The sequence below is a fragment of the Ovis aries genome, chromosome 21, assembly GCF_016772045.2.
Source record: "Ovis aries strain OAR_USU_Benz2616 breed Rambouillet chromosome 21, ARS-UI_Ramb_v3.0, whole genome shotgun sequence".
Taxonomy (NCBI): domain Eukaryota; kingdom Metazoa; phylum Chordata; class Mammalia; order Artiodactyla; family Bovidae; genus Ovis; species Ovis aries.
The window spans coordinates 44,750,665-44,766,938 of record NC_056074.1 but is presented as its reverse complement, the minus strand read 5'-3'; the positions used below and the strand labels follow the sequence as shown (position 1 = coordinate 44,766,938).

The 16,274-nt window shown below is 49.5% G+C and overlaps 1 long non-coding RNA gene across 1 annotated transcript; it reads left to right on the top strand.

The window, feature by feature from the left end:
* Nucleotides 1-5,453: 5,453 nt before the first annotated feature.
* On the top strand, nt 5,454-15,964 carry LOC121817551 (uncharacterized). Its single transcript, XR_006057517.1, has 3 exons — nt 5,454-5,593; nt 14,103-14,390; nt 15,548-15,964. It is a non-coding gene; the product is annotated as an uncharacterized LOC121817551 (long non-coding RNA).
* The last annotated feature ends 310 nt before the right edge of the window (nt 15,965-16,274 follow it).

The window sequence follows — 16,274 nt, the reverse complement described above, 5'->3', positions numbered from 1 at the left end:
CTTCCTTCTGCATGGAAAAAGCACCTTCTCCATTATTGTGTGAAACTTGCTCAGTCCTGTCTGACTCTTTGCAGCCCCATGGACTATACAGTCCATGAAGTTCTCCAGGCCAGAATACTGGAGTGGGTAGCTTTTTCCCTTCTCCAGCCGACCGTCCCAACCCAGGAATCGAACCAGGGTCTCCTGCATTGCAGGCAGATTCTTTACCAGCTGAGCTATCAGGGAAGCCCTGATCGAGACAAAGACCTCACGTGGATGTGAGGTGGTTTTATAACAAGTTGCAAATTTTTTGACACCTCTCCTACTGAGAAGCAGGGTCTATACCTCCTTCCCTTGAATCTAGGTGACTTCGAGCCATGGAGTCCTGCAGAAGTGATGATATTGGACTCCCAAAGCTGGTCATGAAAGGCCAGGTCAAGGCAAAGGCCTGCTTTCTTTGCCGCAACATGTGGCTTAGAGCCATGAGCCCCTGTAAGAAGTCCAGGGACTTTCCTGATGTTCCAGGGGCTAAGACTTCTGGCTCCCGATGCAGAGGGCCTGGGTTTGATCCTTGGCCAGGGAACTAGATCCCACAGGTTGCAACTAGGACCTTGTATGGTCAAATTGATTAATTAAAAGAGAAGTCCAATATCCCTGTGGCCTCTGTGCTACGAGGATGGATAAGTCACACGGTCAGGCCACTTGGAGAGGCCAGGCGCAGGCACAGGTTAACTGTTCCGGCTGAGCCAAGCCTTTCAGAAAGCCCAGTCCAAGCACCAGAATTGAAGTGAAGAGGCTTCCAGAAGATCCCAACCCACCCTGGGGACCTCCTCACTCGCGTGGCAGCTCAGGCTTCCCCAAGGCATGACGGTTTCAGTGGCAAAGCACCTGTTGTTGTTCAATCGCTAAATCGTCTCCTATTCTCCGCGGCCCCAGGGACTGCAGCACGCCAGGCTCCCCTGTCATTCACCATCTCCCTGAGTTTGCTCAAACCCACGTCCATCGAGTCAGTGATGCCATCCAGCCGTCTCATCCTCTGTCAATCCCTTCTCCTCCTGCCCTCAATCTTTCCCAGCATCAGGGTCTTTTCCAATGAGTCGACTCTTCACACCAGGCGGCCAAAGTATTACGGCTTCAGCATCAGTCCTTCTGATGAATATTCAGTGTTGATCACCTTCAGGATTGACTGGTTTGATCTCCACACTGTCCAAGGGACTCTCAAGAGTCTTCTCTAGCACTACAGTTCCAAAGCATCAACTCTTCAGGCACTCTGCCATCTTTATAGTCCACCTCTCACATCTGTACATGACTACTGGAAAAAAAACCATAGTTTTGACTATACAGACCTTTGTTGGCAAAGTGATATTTCTGCTTTTTAATACGCTGTCTAGGTTTGTCATAGCTTTTCTTCCCAGGAGCAAGCGTCTTTAAATTTCATGACTATAGTCACCATCTGCAATAATTTTGGAGCCCAAGAAAAGAAAATCTATCACTCTTTCCATTTTCCCCTATCTATTTGCCCTGAAGTGATGGGACCGGATGCCGTGATCTTAGTTTTGGAATGCTGAGTTTTAAGGCAGGTTTTTCACTTGAGTCTTGGTGAATTATAGAGACAATTTATTCTCTCTGTGTTCTGTTTTCTTTGACAGATTCGTGAGCTTCCATTGTCCCGTGCCATTGCTTTGGGGTGTTTGTTACACAGCATCAGGAAGCTGGAACTGGAGGCTGGGCGTCTCTCCTAGCTGCTGTCCACGGCCCCTCCAGCGGCAGCAGCTGTCCCTGTGGGCAGTGGGAGTTACAGGTGGGGGATATTTGGCCATCAGTGGCAGCGTTACGCTCACTTTCTTCTTCATATCTGACTGCCAGCAGATGGGCTCTTCATCTTAGCCTGCAGATTTAGAATCCGCGGATCCTTCAAGACTTGTACTGAGGCTGTATTAGTAAAAATGTGGCTGCACCCTGAAGAGACAAAAGACCAGAGGGCCAGGGCAGCTGAGAGGCAGAGCCCTCACTGAAGAAATGATACGTCACAGAGGCGGCGTGGACGGCGGGGGCAAAGGCGGCCCACTCAGTGGTGATGCTGGGACTCGTGCGTCTCTGTTTGGAAGAAGCAGCCTTGATCTGTCTCCTGCTCCAGCTGCAAAACTTAAACCTTTTTAGGGAAAAACATACAGGAGGCCATCCTTACCACCTCAGAATAAAGAGGAGAGGTCAACTGGGCAAATCACAAAAAATCGCAGAACACAGGAAACGATAAGTGAAATTCACTCAGTCGTGTCCGACTCTTTGTGACCCCATGGACTATACCATCCATGGAATTCTCCAGGCCAGAATACTGGAGTGGGTAGCCCTCTCCAGGGGTCTTCCCAACCCAGTGATCAAACCCAGGTCTCCCGCTTTATATCTGGATTCTTTACCAGCTGAGCACCAGGAAAGCCCAGGAAGAAAAAGATTGATAGGTTAAAAAAAAACCCCTACACTTGCATTCATAAAAACCACCAATGAACACATGCCGTCAGACGGCAGAGAGGGAGGAGATTTATGACAGAGACAACTAACAGCGGGTGATAAGGAATCCTGCATACCATTATGGAAAAAGACAATTCAAAGGAAAACAGGCCAAGAAATACCAGGTATTCACAGGAAAGGGAACCAAACAGCTCATCAATATGAAAAGGCGCGGCCTCGCCAGCAGTGTGGCAACTCACAGTCGCGGGGGCACCATTTCACAATTAAATTAGGGGGGAAAAAGCCAACTTCAAGCACAAGTGAAGACACAGGACAACGGGAACTCTACCTGCTGGTGTTTGGAGCAGACGTTCTTTGGAGAGTTTGGGGGTATCTACTACAGCCTTTTTTCTTTTTTTAATACAGTCATGCAGATGATACCACTTTAACAGCAGAAAATGAAGAGGAACTGAAGAGTCTCTTGAGGGTAAAAGAGGAGCGTGAAAAGCCAGCTTAGAACTCAGTATTTTAAAAAACCAAGATCTGGCATCCAGCCCCACCATTTCATGGCAAATGGAAGGGGAAAAGGTGGAAGTAGGGACAGATTTTATTTTCTTGGGCTCTAAAACCACTGCAGATGGTGACTACAGTCATGAAATTAGAAGACGATTGCTCCCTGGAAGAAAAGTTATGACCAACCTGGACAGTGTATTAAAAAGCAGAGGCATTACTTTGCTGACAAAAGTCCATATAGTCAAAGCTATGGTTTTTCCATCTATTTCACTCTCCCAGACTCATCTCTCTTCCTTAGAATCACCTCCCAAAGAAACCACTTCCACCCACATTCTTGTTTCTCTATTGACTTTCTGGAGGGACCCAGGTTACACACCTTCTGGGCCAGGTTGTGGGGACTTGCTCCTGAGGCTGTGTCCAGGAGCTCAGCCAGTCTCTGGTGGGCCTGGAGGATCCTACTTTCCCCTGGACTCAGTGGTGTGGAATTCAGTGTGGAGGACTTAGCTCCGAGGTCCATCCCCAGCTGGAGCTCACACATTCGGCGACCTCCAGGATGGCCTGGCGGTCCCTTCTAGGAGGAGGGAGAGTCCTTGGGGAGCGTGTGCTTCCCGCTGTGGGCTCCACCACCTGGTCACCCCTGAGACAGAGGCCGTGACTAATACAAGGAGAAAATCCATCAGCACTTCATGCTGAAATCGTCCGAGTCTCCCCCAAACCCTGGGGTGGACTTTCACCAGTGACCATCTGCTGGACCAGGCAGGTTGGGAAACCTCTGGCTGTAGAGCAATCAGACATTCTTGGTTAAAAAAAAGTAAAGAACCACAACACCCTTCTAAGTATGTGGTTGTGCTTCCTGCCACGTTGGGGGAATCCCAGGGGGCTGAGGAATAAAGAGGAAGCATGACACCAGCTTGACAGTGCTGAGGGACTGGCCAGTTCCAGGAATTTGGAGCCTTGGGTTGAAGGATCTACAACGGAAACCGGGGCATCAGATTGAGACACTGACAGCTTCCCGCTTGGCGGACGGTTCCGAACGTCAGGGGTGGGAGCGATTGGAGTCTTTAGGGCAACCCTTATGCCTGCAACTCTGGGTCTTCCCACTGATCCCTTGCTTGGAGAACACCTGCCCCCCAACGGAAGACCCGCGTTGGGTCTCTCCCAGTTTCCAGCGTTTGAGTTTGTAGTTGCGACTGAGCAGGCCATGACATGGGCGCTGGGGAGTCCAGTCCTCACCCCGCAAGGAGGCCAGGATTGCAAGTGCCAACCCTCCCTCTGGAGACAGTTCAATTACGCCCTACAGCCCTGCTTCCCGCAGGCACTGCCCAGGCTTTGACCAGGTCAACGATACCCACGTGTTCCCGCATGTTCCCCCGATCTGGTCCACTCTCCACATCTCCCAGACGTCCAACAGTGCTCCTGACCTCTGCTTCTCACCCATGACCCTGAACTTCAGTCTCTTTCCAGACGACCCCTTCACATTCTTACTCTTCTGGAGACCAGGCTGCCTCTGTTCAGCACTGCTTCACGCAGGGTGGCTGTCCTTCCCATCCTGTAACTTCTGAACCGCAGGCTGGAGGAGAGACAAGTCTCACTCTCGTTTCTTACTGCCACTTTATCTCGTTTCCTCACACCTGTCCCCAGATTCTTAGTTCCCTTGACACACAGGCCCCTGGCAGCTGCCCTGCCTCATGCGGTCACCTCCCAACCTCCCCCTGTCCCCCGACGAATTAGCACACGGTTCGTGGTCTGTCTGCTTGCATTCACCACTCACACGTCGACGCAACTGTGTGTGTGTGTGTATATGTGTATAGTGTGTGTGTATATATAACTGTGTGTGTGTGTATATATATGTATATATATAGTGTGTGTGTGTATGTAACTGTGTGTGTACATATACATATACTGTGTATGTATATATATACATATACTGTGTGTGTCTATATGTAACTGAGTGTGTATATATGTGTGTGTGTGTAACTGTGTGTGTGTATATGTATATATAAAATGTACTTTGATGTCGTTTTATCCCATATGTACAATTGTGAAACCACCACAACAATGAAGACACATTTTACCACGAGCTTTCGCCTTGACTGAGCTTCCCAGGTGGCACAGTGGCAAAAATCCATCTGACTGTGCAGGAGATGGAAAAGAACTCGGTTCGATCCCTCGATGCGGAAGGTCCCCTGGAGTAGGCAATGGTGATCCACTCCAGGACTCTTGCCTGGGAAATCCTCTGGACAGAAGAGCCTGGTGGGCCACAGTCCACGGGGTCACAAAGAGCGGGACAGGGCTGAGCACACACAGGGGCCCTCTTGATAGCTCCTAAAATCAAACTTTTAATCCCTCGAGGCCTCAGAATTGCCAGTAAGCTCTGTTCCCCTCCTAAGGCCATAGTCAGATCTAATCACAACTAGATCCTCCATCTCATGAAGGAGTGACCACAAAAAGGGGAAGTCACGAGCCCCCTGTTTCTTTCCCATGACATTATATCCTGCAGCACAGTGACATCCACACAGTGTCACAGGCAGAAGAGAGAACAGTCACGCATGAGTGGGAGAGGCAGGAACGAGCAGGAAGGAATCCCCTCCACGGCTGTTTCAATATGGCAGCAAATTTGGAAAACTCAGCAGTGGCCACAGGACTGGAAAAGGTCAGTTTCCTTTTTTTCTTCATATATATATTTTATTGAAGTAGAGTTGACTTACCACATTTCAGGGGCACAGCAAGGTGATTCAGCAGTACATGTGCACATATATTATTTTTGAAATTGTTTTCCATTATAGGTTATTATAAGATGTTGGCTATCAGTTCAGTTCAGTCGCTCAGTCGTGTCCGACTCTTTGCGACCCCATGAATCGCAGCACGCCAGGCCTCCCTGTCCATCACCAACTCCCGGAGTTCACTCAGACTCACGGCCATCGAGTCAGTGATGCCATCCAGCCATCTCATCCTCGGTCGTCCCCTTCTCCCCCTGCCCCCAGTCCCTCCCAGCATCAGAGTCTTTTCCAGTGAGCCAGCTCTCCGCATGAGGTGTTGACTATGGTCCCTGTTTTGAGCATTAGACATTTTTTGCTTGTTGTGTATTCTTTTTTAGCTAGAAATCTAGCATTCTATTCATACTAAGTCAAATAGGTGGAATTAAATTAGCATAAACTTTTGAGTTAGGCAAAAATTCATGTTTTCTAAACTATGTGTATTGCACATATTATTTATGTTGTTGTTCATTTGCTAAGTTGTGTCTGACTATTTGCAACCCCATTAACTGCGAGGCGTCAGGCTTCCCTGTCTTCACCATCTCCTGGAGCTTGCTCAAACTCAAGTCCATCAAGACAGCGATGCCATCCAACTATCTCATCCTCTGTCGTCCCCTTCCCCTCCTGCCCTCAATCTTTCTTGGCAGCAGGGTCTTTTCCAATGAGTTGGCTCTTTGCATCAGGTGGCCAAAGTATTGGGGCTTCAGCATCAGTCCTTTCAATGAATAGTCAGTGTTAATTTCCTTTAGGATTTACTGTTTTGATCTCCTTGCAGTTCAAGGGATTCTCAAGAGTCTTACAACACTGCAATTCAAAAGCATCAATTCTTCCACTCTCAGCCTTATTTATGATCTAACTCTCAGATCCGTATGTGACTGTTGGGAGAACCATAGCTTTGACTATACCGATGTTTGTTGGCAAAGTGATGTATCTGCTTTTTAATATGCTGTCTGGGTTTGTCATAGCTTTTCTTCCAAGGAGCAAGCGTCTTTTACTGTCATGACTGTAGCCACTGTCTGCATTGATTTCGGAGCTCAAGAAAACAAAATCTGTCACTGTCCCTGCTCTCACTGTAACTGTTCATACTTCGGGGGCTTCTCTGGGGGCTCGGATAGTAAGAATCTGCCTGCAATGCAGGAGACACGGATTCAGTCCCTGAGTAGGGAAGATCCCCTACAGGAGGAAATGGCAGCCCACTCCAGGCTTCTTGCCTGGAGAATCCCATGGACAGAGAAGCCTGGTGGGTACAGTCCACGGGGTCTCAAAGAGTCAGACACAGCTGAGTGACTGACACTAGGTTTCCACTTTTTCCCATCTATTTGCCATAAAGGGATGGGACCAGATGTCTTGATCTTAGTTTTTTGAATGTTGAGTTTTTAGCCAGCTTTTTCACTCTGGAGACTCTTTCATCCTGCTTCATAGGGTCATGAAAATGGCCTGTTTGAAGACACAGAAGTGACCTCAGAGTCCCTCGACAGAGAAATGGATAAAGAACACGTGGCACCTGGACACAGTGAAATAGTGCTAGGCCGCAAAAAGCATGGAGCATCGCTATTCGCAGCAACATGGATGGGCCTAGAGACTGTCACGCTGAGGGGAGCAGGTCAGACAGACAGACAGACACTGCATGACATCACTCACATGTGGAATCTAAAGTGTGGCACACACGAGGCTATTTTTGAAACAGAAACAAATCATGGACATAGAGGAGAGACGGTGGGTGCCAAGCAGGAGGAAGGTGGGGGAGGGATGGACTGGGAGTTCGGGTTTAGCAGGTGCAAAGTATTAATATTATGTACAGGATGAATGAGGGGCTTCCCCGGTGGCGCTGGTGGTAAAGAAACCGCCTGCCAATGCAGGAGACTCATGAGACGTGATTTCGATCCCTGGGTCAGAAAGATCCCCTGGAGGAGGGCATGACCACCCGCCCAGGTATCCCATGGACAGAGGAGCCTGGGGGACTATGGGCCGCAGGGTCGCAAAGAGTTGGACTCGACTGAAGTGACTTAGCACGCACAGGTGCATAGGATGAATAAACGAGGTCCTACTGTTCAGCACAGCAAACTGTATTTGATGTCCTGGGATAAGCCATAATAGAAAAGAATATAAAAATTATACATATATGTGTATATAAATAGAACTGAGTCACTTTGCTGTAGAGCAGAAATTAATACAACATTACAAATTAAAAATACTTCAATAAAAACAAATTATCTGGCTTGATATTTGCAAGCTGGTTAGCAGAGCGTTGAGATGCAGGACACGAGGAAGGTACCCCTGCCGTTAATGCTGGGGTCTCCACCTTGCGGCAGACCCTAAGGATGGCAAGGGCTCGGGCGCCCTCTGGCGGTGGCGGAAGGCTTTGCGGGCAGATGGTCAGTCCAGAGCAGCCTTGCCTGGGTGGGAGCCGCTGGGTCTTGCTAATCGCAATCCCCTACCTGGATGGCAACACTCTCAACTTTGACCAGAGTCACCTGTTCAGTTCAGTTCAGTTCAGTCGCTCAGTCATGTCCGACTCTTTGCGACCCCATGAATCGCAGCACGCCAGGCCTCCCTGTCCATCATCAACTCCCAGAGTTCACTCAGACTCACGTCCATCGAGTCAGTGATGCCATCCAGCCATCTCATCCTTCTCCTCCTGCCCCCAATCCCTCCCAGCATCAGAGTCCTTTCCAATGAGTCAACTCTTAGCGTGAGGTGGCCAGAGTACTGGAGTTTCAGCTTTAGCATCATTCCTTCCAAAGAAATCCCAGGGTTGATCTCCTTCAGAATGGACTGGCTGGATCTCCTTGCAGTCCAAGGGACTCTCAAGAGTCTTCTCCAACACCACAGTTCAAACGCATCAATTCTTTGGCGCTCAGCCTTCTTCACAGTCCAACTCTCACATCCATACATGACCACAGGAAAACCATAGCCTTGACTAGACGGACCTTAGTCGGCAAAGTAATGTCTCTGCTTTTGAATATACTCTCTAGGTTGGTCATAACTTTTCTTCCAAGGAGTAAGCGTCTTTTAATTTCATGGGTGCAGTCACCATCTGCAGTGATTTTGGAGCCCAAAAAATAAAGTCTGACACTATTTCCACTGTTTCCCCATCTATTTCCCATGGAGTGACGGGACCAGATGCCATGATCTTCATTTTCTGAATGTTGAGCTTTAAGCCAACTTTTTCACTCTCCTCTTTCACTTTCATCAAGAGGCTTTTGAGTTCCTCTTCACTTTCTGCTTTAAGGGTGGTATCATCTGCATATCTGAGGTTATTGATATTTCTCCCCGCAATCTTGATTTCAGCTTGTGCTTCCTCCAGCCCAGCATTTCTCATGATGTACTCTGCATAGAAGTTAAATAAGCAGGGTGACAATATACAGCCTTGATGTACTCCTTTTCCTCTTTGGAACCAGTCTGTTGTTCCATGTCCAGTTCTAACTGTTGCTTCCTGACCTGCATACAGATTTCTCAAGAGGCAGGTTAGGTGGTCTGTATTCCCATCTCTCTCAGAATTTTCCACAGTTTATTGTGATCCACACAGTCAAAGGCTTTGGCATAGTCAAGAAAGCAGAAATAGATGTTTTTCTGGAACTCTCTTGCTTTTTCCATGATCCAGCAGATGTTGGCAATTTGATCTCTGGTTCCTCTGTCTAAAACCAGCTTGAACATCAGGAAGTTCACGGTTCATGTATTGCTGAAGCCTGGCTTGGAGAATTTTGAGCATTACTTTACTAGAGTGTGAGATGAGTGCAATTGTGTGGTAGTTTGAGCATTCTTTGGCATTGCCTTTCTTTGGGATTGGAATGAAAACTGACCTTTTCCAGTCCTGTGGCCACTGCTGAGTTTTCCAAATTTGCTGGCATATTGAGTGCAGCACTTTGACAGCATCATCTTTCAGTATTTGAAATAGCTCAACTGGAATTCCATCAGGTCCACTAGCTTTGTTCGTAGTGATGCTTTCCAAGGCCCACTTGACTTCACATTCCAGGATGTCTGGCTCTAGGTGAGTGATCACACCATCGTGATTATCCGGGTCATGAAAATCCTTTTTGTACAGTTCTTCTGTGTATTCTTGCCATCTCTTCTTAATGTCTTCTGCTTCTGTTAGGTCCATACCATTTCTGTCCTTTATCGAGCCCATCTTTGCATGAAACGTTCCCTTGGTATCTCTAATTTTCTTGAAGAGATCTCTAGTCTTTCCCATTCTGTTCTTTTCCTCTATTTCTTTGCATTGATCGCTGAAGAAGGCTTTCTTATCTCTTCTTGCTATTCTTTGGAACTCTTCATTCAGATGCTTATATCTTACCTTTTCTCCTTTGCTTTTCGCTTCTCTTCTTTTCACAGCTATTTGTAAGGCCTCCCCAGACAGCCATTTTGCTTTTTTGCATTTCTTTTCCATGGGGATGGTCTTGATCGCTGTCTCTTGTACAATGTCACGAACCTCGTTCCATAGTTCATCAGGCACTCTATCTATCAGATCTAGGCCCTTAAATCTATTTCTCACTTCCACTGTATAATCATAAGGGATTTGATTTAGGTCATACCTGAATGGTCTAGTGGTTTTCCTTACTTTCTTCAATTTAAGTCTGAATTTGATAATAAGGAGTTCACGATCTGAGCCACAGTCAGCTGTTGGGGGTCATCTATTTAGAAAGCCAATCCAAGGAACTGGCTTCAGTCCACAGAGAGTGATGGAAAGATGACATTCAGTTTCTTCTGTGAGGGTCATTCTCTCGTCTTCCTGCTCTGTCTGCCTTCCCAGGTGTTATAGCAGCGGCCACAGAGTTAAACTCCTGCACAGGGTTCAAAACAAATGCAAGCGTGGAGTCCTGCCCCAGGCCACAAGCGCCAGGCCCTACACGAAGCCCACAGAACCAGAGCCCAGAACCAAGGGCACCTCCAAAGCTGACCGGTCCCTTTCTAACCATTGCCAAAAGCCCCTGATCACCACTAAGAAGCCTCCTGACCCCAAATTAGGCAAGAATGCCCACCCCATACTCACCCTATAGCGCCTGAACAAATCACCCAATGCCAGCCTTCCAGCAGGAATTTTCTTTGTCTTGAGGCTGTAAAAACTCGCTGCTACACCACGAAAGCTGTCGGCTCTCACTGGCCTGTCGGGAGGTCAGTCCGCTGTCCTCGCAGTGCCAGCTTGTCTCTGCTCTTCGTTCCCAATAAACTCACTCTCTTCTGAAATGCCCTGTGTCTGGAAATTCTTTTCCATCCTCAGCGTGGACTGCCCCAACAGGGGCCAGCACTTTCAGCCTATGAGGGGCACAGGCGTCCAGTGCATCAGGAGGGAGACCCTCGCCGAGCACCCACGCTGGCACCTAATCCTGGACTTCCCGCCTTTGGGACCATGAGACGGTCAGTCTCAGCTGTTGAAGCCCCCTTGTCTGTGGGGCTTTGTGAAGCCCCCTTGTCTGTACAGACACATGAGCCACATCAGCCCGGATCAACTTTATCTGTTCCCAGACCAGAATTTCTGCCACTTGCTCGTCAAAAGAAGCATCAACAAGTGTAAATCAAACCCTGCCTCACATTCTAGTGTAACAGAAAGCAGAGTAACAGGAGACGCACCTGTCACGCAGAGCGCAGGCGACTTCTTCCGCAGGCGATTCTGCGACCCCAAGCACGTGCAGCTGGTGACTGCTCCGAAGAACACATCTAGCCCTCACGTGGTGTTACTGAGTCCAAGGTCTTACTGCTCTTTGCACGACAGACCAACCAGTCAAGAGATGGACGAGGTGTTGGGGGAAGAGCCACTTTATTGGGAAAGCCGGCAGACCAAGGAGATGGTGGACTACTGTCCCAGAGAACCATCTTGTCTGAGTTTGGATGCTAGTCTCTTAATTTTTTAAAGCTTTTAATTTTATATTGTAATACAGCCTATGGACAATGTTGTGATCATTTCAGGTGGGCAGCAAAGGGACTCGGCCATATATACATATACATACATGTATCCACTCCCCCAAATTCCCCTCCCAGCCAGTCTGCCGCGTAGCATTGAGCAGAGCTCCACGAGCTGTACAGGAGGTCCTTGCTTGTTATCCACTTTAAATATAGTGTATACATGTCCATCCCAAATCCCCTACCTCTTCCCCTCATTCTCCCCACCTGGGAACCATGTTAGTTTTCTTTATAGAAAAAAGAGTGGGGAGGCGAGGAGCTCGCATATTAAAAGCTCACATATTAAAAGGAAGTGCTCAGTCATGTCCAACTCTTTGCGGTCCATGGACTGTAGCCCACCTGGCTCCTCTGCCCTTAGAATTTTCCAGGCAAGAATACTGGAGTGGGTTGCCATGCCCTCCTCCAGGGCATCTTCCGCACCCAGGGATGGAACCCACGTCACCTGCATTGCAGGTGGATTCTTGACTGCTCAGCCACCAAAGCCCATGAAAGGCGGTGAAAGTGAAAGCGAAGTCGCTCAGTCGTGTCCGACTCTCTGCGACCCTGTGGACTGTAGCCCTCCAGGCTCCTCCCTGCATGGGATTCTCCGGGCAAGAATACTGGAGTGGGTTGCCATTTCCTTCTCCAGGGGATCTTCCCGACCCAGGGATCAAACCCGGGTCTCCCGCATTGCAGGCAGACGCTTTAACCTCTGCACCTCCAGGGAAGCCCACGAAAGGCAGTAAGTAGTTGCAAAGATTTCCTGACTCCAGCCAGACTCGGAGGGATGGGTTAATTTCTTCTCTCCTGTGGCCACTCACAGGTGGGCCTGGTCAAGGCGTTTCCTGTGAGCTGAATGAAGTTGTTTCAGCTTAATACTCAGTCAGGGGAGGCAGGGTTCCGAAGATGGGCCACTGTGTATACGCGAGGCCATGGGCGCCGTCCCTTTAGTGTTCACTTGTAGCAAAATCAACAGAATGCGTGGGTTAAAGGGAAAGAAAGGGCTCCAGGACGGAGTCAGGCTGGTTCTTCCCGGGTCCCTTGGGGGCGTCCAGCGCCTTCTCCCCGCGTGGTCTCTGTGGGGCCCTGCCGCTCTGTGCCAGCGCCGCCCTCCCACCTCCCTCCCGCCGCCCCCCGCTCTTCTGTCCATGGGATTCTCCAGGCAAGAATACTGGAGTGATTTGCCATTACCTTCTCCAGGGGATCTTTCCAACCTAGGGATCGAACCCGACGTTTCCTGAATTGACACATGGGTTTCCTTGCCACTAGGGACATCTGGGAAGCCTCTAAAGGTTGTTACTATGGGCTGAATTGTGTCCCTGAATTCACAAGTTGCTTCTAACTCCCAGTATCCCGGAATGCGGCTGTATTTGGAGATACTCTCTTTAAAGACGTGATTGAGGTCAAGTGAGGTCACTAGGGTGGGCTGTAATCCCACAGGACTGGGGTCCTTGTAAGAAGAGGAGGTCAGGACACAGACATACTCAGAGGGACGACCCTGTGAGGACGCGGGGAGGAGACACCTTCTACACACCCAGGAGGGGTCCTCAGGAGGACCAGCCCCGCCCACACTTGGATCTCAGATTCCAGCCTCCAGGCCTGGAGACAGTGAAAGTCTGATGTCTAAGCCTCCGGGCTGCGGTGTTTGTTACGACTGTCCTGCTGACTGATACAGTTGAGATAAGAACGCGCGGGAACAACAGCGCTACCCGCCTGGTCCTGAGCTGCAGGACATATTTGGGTTAAGATTATTTTGAAACGGAAGCAGGTAGATAGATCTTTTCTCATACCTGGGAGGTCTTTGCTTTGCTCCTGAATCACAGAAGGCTCTGGAACAACACTCTTTCTGTGAACTGACAAATGCCCACCACGTACCTGGGGATTTCCCTGGTCCTGGGGTTTGCAGTCTCGTTTTGGGGCACCACTGGGGTTCAGGAAAACATCAGGGCCTGGCTCCAAGTTGGTCCAGAGTTAGAAACCGCCCCTGCCCCATTTCCAGGATAACAGAATCTCCCCTGGTCAGCCTCTCTCCTTGAGACAGCACAGCCCGACCCCAGGCCCCCGGCCCCCTGGCCCAGGCTGCCGAGTGTCTCGTGTCTGAGGTCAGCGGGGGCCACAGGTCAGAATCAGATCTACTGTGGTCATATGAGGAGGCCTGGGGCCTGGGGACCGCTGGCGCCCATGGCAACACCAGGGTCAGATGTGGCTGCAGCCCCGGGTCAGGGTCACAGCCCCGGGTCAGGGCGTTCCAGCCCGGGACCACGCCATGGACAGGAAACTGGTCAACAGGGCCCTGTGACCACGCCCAGGTCGACAGAATTTTGGTTCCCAGCCAGGAGGCTAGTATTTAATGAGGAGACATTTCTGGGGGCAAGGTGGGCCTCCCCTCTGAGTGAGAAGAGACCTGAGGCGGCCTCTAGTCAGGCTCTCCATCACTTGGCTGGCTGAGGCCCAGCTCGAGCCTGGAGACCACCCTGCACCCTGATGACGCGTAACCCGTTTTTTTTTTTTTTTTTTTTTTTGGCAAAGCTGCAGGAGGAGACATCTGTGCTCAAGAGGGTCCTCAGTGCCTGGTGTGGTCCCTGCACCTGGGCCACGGGCCAGGCCCGCTAAGGACACCTGCCTGACCGACAGAAACAGATACAGCAGAGGAGCGGGATCCTGAGGGTCGGCTCCGATGGAGCCGTCCAGCCTGTACAGCCCACGCCCCGAGCGGGACCCTGAGGGTCGGCTCCGATGGAGCGGTCCAGCCTGTACAGCCCACGCCCCGAGGTCACCTTTGCTTTAGGGCTGAAGAGCTTCCTCTGGTTCTAAGATGTGAGTGCTTCCTCACCCCCATTGTCACCCTCCTTGACTTTTTATTTTGGTGAAATTCATATAACACGGAGTGAAGCACCTCGGTGCCATTCAGCACATTCTTGATGGGCACCCCTCCAACCCTGTCCGACTCCAGAGCGTCCTCATCACCCGAAGGATGCTGGCACCACCGGCTCTCACTCCCCAGTCTGCCCTCGGCAACCACCCAGATGCTTTCTGACTCCGCAGACCTGCCTGTTCTGAACGTTCGATGTGAACGGGATCCTACGATGCGTGGCCCTGTGTGGCTGCCTTCCTCCATGCGGTGCAGTGTTTTCAGGATCAATCATGTCTTAGCATGTGTGGGCGCCTCAGTCCTTTTTGGGGTGAGCCTCTCAGAGGGCCAGGACGCTGGCCCCTCCTTCCTTCAAATTCATCTAGCTGCCCCACCTCTCACCAAAGTAACTTAGACTGAACAGAGAGAATCTTGGAGAATAAATAAACATCAGTTTAGCAGCTAAGCTGTTAAATTAGAAGGACCAAGAGGCTGTCCCAGAAGGTCAAAGATCAAACCTTGGTGACAGCCGCTAGAACCCTACTTTTGCACCATGGTGTCCTGAGGTTTTAAATTCCAGCCAAACACAAATCTGCATTAAGACTGTTGAAAATGAAAGCAGATAGATAAATCTTTTGTCATACCTGGGAGGTCCTTTTGGACAGAACTGGTGCCCAGAGGCCAGTATCCTGAGAGATCCAAGTTCGCCCAGGAGTCAGGAAGCTCTCTAAGGATTTCTGCCTTGAATGGGGTCCTGAACGGGGTCCTGGATGGGGTAATCAAGTGTCTTTTGTCCCTCGGGCATTCCTGTATGAAGGCCACTTGCAAACCAGGGCTCAGGCCTTTATCTGAAATCTCGTATCTCAGCATCTCATGATATCCCCCAGCTTGTCTGACTGTTAATTACTCTGTTCTTAGCGACAGTTTCCCAAGCGAAGAAGATCTCCAAGAAAGTCACAGCCTCTCCTATGTCCATCTCCCAGGCTGATGTCCAGTCCAGCCCAGCTCAGCCCAGTCGGAGAGAGAGGGAACCAGGGCAGCCTGGCATCCAGGAGCTCAAACAAGCCCCTTTCCTTTATCCACGAATGGAGCTGGATTTCAGTGTTTTTTTTTTTTTTTTCAGTAAAATGTGGAATCCTTGAAGAGCTGAGACCCTCACGTCAGATTCACCAAGCCCGTGGTGATCACGTCGCTGTGTTCCGTCGGGCAGACATTCTGAGATCTGGTCAACCCAGCACTCACTGGGGTTGTAGGAGGCAAATCAGACATCTCTCTCTTTTCCATTAATTGCTGTTGATCAAACAATTAATTTCAAGTAAGTCTGTCTAAGTCAACTGAGAGACCAGTTGAGGAATCAAAATAATGGCCATCCAACTTCAAAGGTTGAGGTGATAATACTTCTCAAGTAGAAATTCTTCATCTGTTTTTGAAAAAAAAAGGAGAGAAATTATGTGTGTTGTTAAAAAGTCTTGCATGAACAAATTTGTTAAATGAATTCATGATTCCCCAGGGGAAAAGAATAAAACCGTGTCTACTAAACCAGTACCTTTATTATTCACTCAGTTAAAGGCCTGTAGGCCTGTTGGTGTCTCTGAAGTGCTTACGCTCGCCTCTCTCCCAGGAGCTGAATTTCCTCCTCCAAACAGCAGGCGGGACCCAAGGGCAAGATTTGTCTGCTGTGGCTCGTGACTTCCTGGATTCTTTATGCTGTCTCATTGATCTGTGTATCTGTCCCTCCAGCAAGAAGACGCGGTCTTGACTGTTATAGTTGTGTGGTAGGGTTTATAATTCAGATGGGTGATTTCTCCCACTTCGAGTTTCCTTTTCAAACGTTTTCTAGAAATGCCAGT